The sequence below is a fragment of the Rutilus rutilus genome, assembly GCF_951802725.1.
Source record: "Rutilus rutilus genome assembly, chromosome: 25".
Classification (NCBI taxonomy): domain Eukaryota; kingdom Metazoa; phylum Chordata; class Actinopteri; order Cypriniformes; family Leuciscidae; genus Rutilus; species Rutilus rutilus.
The window spans coordinates 28,831,018-28,838,254 of NC_140229.1; the positions used below are offsets into that span (position 1 = coordinate 28,831,018).

At 37.4% G+C, this 7,237-nt stretch overlaps 1 protein-coding gene across 2 annotated transcripts in view; it reads left to right on the forward strand.

The window, feature by feature from the left end:
• Positions 1-7,095: 7,095 nt before the first annotated feature.
• The window catches only part of LOC311284592 (uncharacterized protein), a 2,578-nt gene continuing 2,436 nt past the window's right edge, over positions 7,096-7,237 (forward strand). For both annotated transcript variants that reach the window (XM_084399709.1, XM_084399710.1), the window contains exon 1: positions 7,096-7,237. This exon is cut by the window's right edge and continues 1,008 nt beyond it. The gene's annotated coding sequence lies outside the window, so the exon portion shown is untranslated.

The window sequence follows — 7,237 nt, forward strand, 5'->3', positions numbered from 1 at the left end:
AATCATGTTCTACCCTATCGAAGGCTTTTTCTAAGTCTATACTAACCATATATCCCTCCTTTTTACTTTCTATCATATAACTTATTTTATCCCTTATATTACTTACCGTATCTGTAATTTCTCTCCCTATAATTGAATATGCTTGATTCGTTGTTATTATTTCTGGTAAAACCTTCTTTAATCGATTAGCCAAAACTTATATTTTAAAATCTGTATTTAACATTGATATAGGCCTATAGGTCTTTAAATCTGCTGAATCACCTCTTTTCTTGAAAATTAATTTCACCATTCCTACTCTCATCAATTGACTCGCTTCCCCTTTATCATATATTTCCTTATATATTTCTTTTAAAAAAGGTGTTAATGTTTTCTTGAAAGCCTTATAAAATTCACTGGTCAATCCGTCTGCTCCTGGACTTTTGCCATTGTTCAACTGTGATATTGCTACCTCTATTTCTTCATCTAAAAGATCCGTATCACACCTTTCTTTATCTTCTTTAGGTACTTTTGTTTTTATCTTACTTAATAGAAACTGCTTTTCTTCTTCTTGTGTCCCTTCACTTTTGAAAAGATGTGCATAGAACTCTTTTACACTTCCCAATATCTCTTTGATTTCCTTTGTTCTACTTCCATCCTGTTTTAGAACCTCCTTTATTGTATCAGCCTTTTGTCTATTTTCCTCTAAGCTAAAAAATAATTTTGTGCACATTTCTCCTTCTATTACATGTTTTGCTCTACTCCTTATCATAGCACCTCTACATTTTTCTTCTTCAATCTCCTTTAGTCTGCTCTCATATACTAAAATCTTTTCTACATCCCCATTCTCCTTTTGTAATTCTTCTTTCAAAACATTTCTTACTGTTAGTTCTTCTTTCCTCTTAGCATTTTGTATCAAACTACTGTACCTTATTGAATATTTCTTTATCTCATACTTTACATTATCCCACCATACCCTCTTATCTTCTTCATACATTCTATTCCCTCTCTCATTCGTTATAATTTCTTCTATCTTCATTTTATACCCTTCATCTTTTAAAAGTTCATTATTTAAACACCATACCCCCTTTCCTCTCTCCACCCGTTTCATTCAAATGTACCATTAACATTCCATGGTCACTTAAAGAAGTCATCTTATAATATATCTTATCAATCTTTCTTTTCATATTCCTTTTAATCAACATAAAATCTATTCTACTTTGTTTCATTTGATCTTTTACCAGCTGTCGTCTTGAGAATTCTTTTATACCCTCATTCATCTCTCTCCATATGTCTATTAAATCATATTTATCCATTAATTTAAGCAATTCTTCTCTCCCACTATCTCTTTTATAGACCATGTCATTACCTCCTATAGTCATTTTCACAATAATGCATTTTCCTTCTTTATCCTTGTATATGATTTCAACATCATCACTCATGTTTCTTTTACATAAAACAGCAACTCCTTTCCCTATCCCCCCTTCTCCGTTATTATAATAAATTCCTCCTTTCCATCTTGTTTTAAAGCTGTCCATCATTTCATCTTTCCAATATGTTTCCTGCAGTAATATTACATCAGCTTTTTTACATAACTCTTTCAGTTTCCCAAATTTATCCACATTAGTTAATCCTCTAACATTGATTGAAACAATACATAGAGTCATTAAAAACAACACATTCATGTTTCATTCTCCCCCCCCCCCCCTTCTCCATTAAATCTTCATCTTCTTTTGCACTTAAGCTCATTCTCCTTCTCTGTCCTTTTTCTCTACTTTCTTCTACATTGTGTTTATTCAATATTCCTCTTTTCATTCCCCTCCTTAGCTCCTCCAAATTAACTTATATGCATTCCTCAACTTGCACCTTCTCATTTTTATTCTCCCTCCTCTCTTTTATTGTATCATCCACTGGGCCCACAATTCCTCCTTCCGTGATCCCCTCCATCTCATCCCGCTCTCCTCTCCCTGACTCCTTGTCTCCACCCTTTTCTTGCACATGCCCTTTACTATCTTCATTGTCTACTACAGTTACATCCTCCTTTTCTCCATTATTGACAGTGTCCATCATTTCCATAGCAACCTCATATTCACCATTTTCCGTTTCCTCATTAATCTCTTCTTCATGTTCACTTTCATAATCACATCTCATAAATGCTTTCTTACAATCAGGACATTTATCAGCTCTACAGTCTTTCGCAAAATGTCCTTGCTCATAGCATTCGAAGCATTTAAAGTCAGGACAGTCCCTTATGATATGTCCTGGCTGCATACACAAGCGACACAGTTTTTCCTGTCCATCGTGAATCACCCTAAAGTACTGTGTGCCATCTGCAGTTTCGAATTTTGCACTATATGGCAGTGAAGTTACTTCTTTAGGAAATTTGACTTTCACATACCTCGTTCCGTCCGCAATATTAGTTCCTGGATATACTCTTCTCCTTATTTTCATTAGTGGAGTGACTCCCCAAAATTTCAATTTGTCCTCAATCACTTCGTCACTTCGTAAATATGCCGGCAGGTGAAGAAAAGATACCATGTGCTCTTTTACCTCCAGCCTCCTTACTTCGAAGAATTCGCCCTTAATTTCCATTCCGTCCACCAACACGTCGCAAACACCCACACACTTCCAATGTCAGCTCATATTCCCTGCCATGCCTTGGTCTCACAGCCAACAGTTTGCCAAAACCAATCTTCTGTGTTACTGCTTTAATGATATCTTCAGCTTTTACCTCCATGTTGTCTCTCAAATCAATCACCACTGTGGCTTCTTTCAGGTAATCCACTCTCCTCTTTACGTTCCGTTGTCTTTCATGATCCATATTAACTCTATTCGTCTCTCTTGAACCTTTGTTTACTTCATTTCGCACAATCCGTTGTTCCAGTCCTCTTTCCATGCCTAGGTCGTTGCCATGTGGTCCGTCCATTGTTCAAACAAAACAAAGATCGCTTCCAAGCAGATCAACTGCTTGGAGCTTAAACGTGTGCCTTATAAACAAAAAATTAAATCTTCTTCCAAGATATAAACAAAGAAACAAAAATTTGATAATAAAGCTTAAGAAGAGCCTTTCTCTCCAACTGCAGTCAAACACACTTCCTTCCTGCTCTAGGGCGTTCTCAAAGTGGTATGGCCGTAAGCGAAATCTGCTGCCAAAAACGGGCTTTTTGAAGAAAATCAGAGACAATTTTAGGCATTTTGAACAAAATCAGAGACAATTTTAGGCATTTTGAACAAACTCGGGGGGGGGGGGGGGGGGGGGGGGGGTTTACCAAAAATGCTTACAGCACCTGGTATTCCCAGGCGGCCTCCCATCCAAGTACTAACCAGGCCCGACTCTGCTTACACTGCATAAAAAGTGGGATTTTCGACAGTTACCGGCGCTGTAGATTGTCGTGGAAGTTCAGGTTTACGACTGCAAACGGCAATTTACAGGCAACACTGCAAACTGTCGGAAATTGTCGGAAATTGACGTGGGACTTGCTTGCCCCGTGACCCCCCTCCCTCTAATGCTTTAACATGTAAATGAGACTGCTGTGAGCTTTACAAATGCAAATGAGGGTAGCAGGGGGAGTTTTATCCCAGGTGACTCAAAGGTATTAACTTAACCCTCAGAGAGTCTTCGTTTAGCAGTCACACTCAGTGCCTTCCCGGTCAGAAGTGACCGGACACCTAAAAATGAAACTTCCTCCATCCCAGTAAAAACCAATGCAATTTATTTTTGTTCTATAATATTTATTCTTTTTAATTTAGTATTTTGAGACAATTTGATTGAACTTATTAATATTTATGCATTATTTATAGTCCATTTTTTGCCATTGAAAATAATGATTAAAAATTTTTTTTTTTCAATTTTTTCAAATTTTTTTTTTTTTATACAGTATTTTTGGTTAAAATAGAGACTAGGCTTTCAGAAAAAAAATAAAATAAAAAAAATAAAATCAATTTATTAAATATAAAATGAAATAAATCATGTTATTGCATGGGTTTACCACTAGATGCCTGTATAGCTCTAAATGGAGATCACTGCATGAAAAGTGGGATTTTCGACAGTTACCGGCACTGTAGATTGTCGTGGAAGTTCAGGTTTACGACTGCAAATGGCAATTTACAGGCAACACTGCAAACTGTCGGAAATTGTCGGAAATTGACGTGGGACTTGCTTGCCCCGTGACCCCCCTCCCTCTAATGCTTTAACATGTAAATGAGACTGCTGTGAGCTTTACAAATGCAAATGAGGGTAGCAGGGGGAGTTTTATCCCAGGTGACTCAAAGGTATTAACTTAATTCTAAAAAAAATACAATATTTATTTATAACGCAAAATTAAAAACAGCCAAGGCTGACCAAAGTGCTGTAGAGGGCAATAGATAAAATGCAGGGCAGAAACAGGACAATTAAAAAAAAAAAAACAATAGTTGTGTCAAGGGGTATTAAAGTTTTCAAGGATGTTTTGAAGATGGAAATTGAGGGAGCTAGTCTGATATAGAGGGGTAGACTGTTCCAAAGTTTTGGGCCAGCAGTCGCAAAAGTGCAGTCGCCTCGTTTTTTAAGTCTGGATCTGGGCACGATGAGAAGACAGTGATCACTGGATCTCAAAGTACGAGATGGAGTGTACGGGCAGAGGAGATTGGTCAGATATTGGGGGGCCGGTTTGTTAAGAGCTTTATACACAAATAGTACAATTTTCAAATCAATCCTGAATGTGACAGGTAGCCAGTGGAGTTTGAATAAAATAGGGGTGATCGACTCATATTTGCGTGTCCCGGTGAGAAGTCTAGCTGCTGCGTTTTGAACTAGCTGTAGACGAGAGAGAGAGGCCTGAGATAGCCCAAAATAAAGTGAGTTACAATAGTCTAAGGCCATCCTTAAAAATATTCTTGTTTGCCGTAACCCGACCGACCCTGTCAGTTTAGTAGCCTACCGACCCAATTATTTATTTGTTCCCCCTTTTAGTCCGACCGACTTGCCGGCTGAAACTTGTGTTAAGACCGACCGCTTTTTTGTAACTCTTCAAACAACTAATATAAATGCAATAAAATAATATTAGTTATTAAGTATTGTGAATATAAATTCCGTAGGCCTGCATACAAACATAAGCTATAGCAGTGTGATTTTTATTTCAAAATAAGAGATTTTTGTTTAACAGTAACACCAGTGACACAACTCCAGGGGACCACTACTTTCATTATAAATTTTATAATATGTATTCTGCATTTTTTTTATATATATCATTTACATAATATATTTGATAGTTATGTATACATTATTGTATTTTAAATGGTGTAAAAATCTGTTATTGACCTCAAAATAAAACATTTTCCCTCTGTACATGACTGTGGGGACGAGCACTTCTGTGGTGCTTGAAATTCTATATAATTCATAAAAATCAAATATTGCCACATTGATGGCTCAAGAGGGTGTAATTGTTCAAATAACATATTGTTTTATTTTAAAATGTAAAGAAATTGTAACCCTAAAGTGTTTTTTAAGTGTAATATTTCTGTAAAGGCTAGGGACAGAAAAATGGACATTTTCATAGAATGACCCTCTTACATTTTAGCTTAAATTGATATATTTAATGAAAGTAGCTAGATTAGTTACTATGTGTCTTTAGCAATAGCCAATGTTATGTAAAAAAGACACAAAACCATTTATTTCAACAATTAATTTCAATCAGGCTTTGCCACAAAGGTAAAATGTGCATTCCATGCAAACAGCATCACAATCTCTTAGAGCCCAACCACTGTGCATAATACAACACGAACAGAAGATTGTATTTGACTCATGCTGCATACACATACGCAATGACAAGAATTATGCCTACTGTACATATAGAGTTACAACTACGATTAGAGTTGTTTACATAAAATGTACCTCGTTTCTATTTTGCATTAAAAATGTTTGTGGCCCCTTTAAGAAATCCCTCTCTTCTCGCGATACTATTCACTTGTGCTGGACGCGTGCGCGCGACCAGAGAACGGAAGCCATTTTTCATTGTTCAGGAGAGCTCCATGACGGTGCGTGCATCGATCGGATTCTGTGTTATACGTTCTTCTTTCTTGGTAAATATTACTCCAATATCTTTAATATGCACACATAAGTTGTGAAGCAAAGTTAAAAGAACATTTGATGTGTACATTTTTGTTTATAGATTTATTTGGAGCGCATGTGTGACGAGTGAACCTCGTGGTGATCGGACGGTAAAGGATTGGGTATGTACGTTTCATGGTTTATGGGGGAAATTACTGATGGCATGTTTATTTGATAAATCTGTTAATGAGTTGAATCTATATTCTGTGATTATACAGTATAACTTTATGGTTAAATGCATATTTCTGGTTCCGCATGGCAATATTAAACGTGGGTTGTGGCTTTGTTAAAGTGCTTTTATTTCTCTTGTAACTTAGGCCTAATGCTGCGTTCACACCAAACGCGAATAGCGCGTCAAATTCGCGCCTGCCGCGTCTAGTTATACGCTTGACCACTTTGTGTTAATTCGCGCGTCAAGAGCGAAATTGACGCGCGTAAAATCAAAAGTTTGAAATGAAATTTACGCGCGTCACGCGCGTCAGAGGCGAAAGTTTCGAAACCTGTTGGCGGCCATCTTTTTTACATGTTTATCGAGCATTAGCAGTAGTATTAATCGAGAGAGTCACCGCTCGTATATGCTCTGGAGAGCAGAAACAGCTGCGTAGGGGACATCGTCGCTGTACTCGGGTCCACCAGACCCTCCGGAGGGTTTCAGGAGTTTCACAATTTGCTCCAGGAGGTAGGTTTGGTGGACCTAACGGTGAGGACGCTGACGAGGACAGCGTAGGCCGTATAAGCCTCGGCCTCGAGTGGTCGCTGCATGACGAGCCCGCGCTGTACAGCCCGGCGCGAGGTTCACCCTCGCCCGCACCTAATCTGTCATTTATTTTTGTTTTGATAATAAATGGAGCCAGCCTCAAAAAATGAAACCTGTCCTGTGATTTTTTTTAAAAAGTTTTTATACACTAAATTGTGTTTGTTGTCTTTACATTAGATTAATAAAGTTTCATATAATCTAGAATAGATATGGAATAAATAGCATTCAATAAAAAATGAGTAGGCTATCTCTCATATTGAAATCGAGTTTTTATGTGAAAGATTTGCTTTGTTGTGCATTTTAGTCATATTACAAAATAATTTATTGAGGCCAAACATAAAATAACATTATAAACTGTCAGTTCACCACGTGACAGCAGCAAGCAGGCTCCTGATTGGTTAACGCGGCGCGAATTG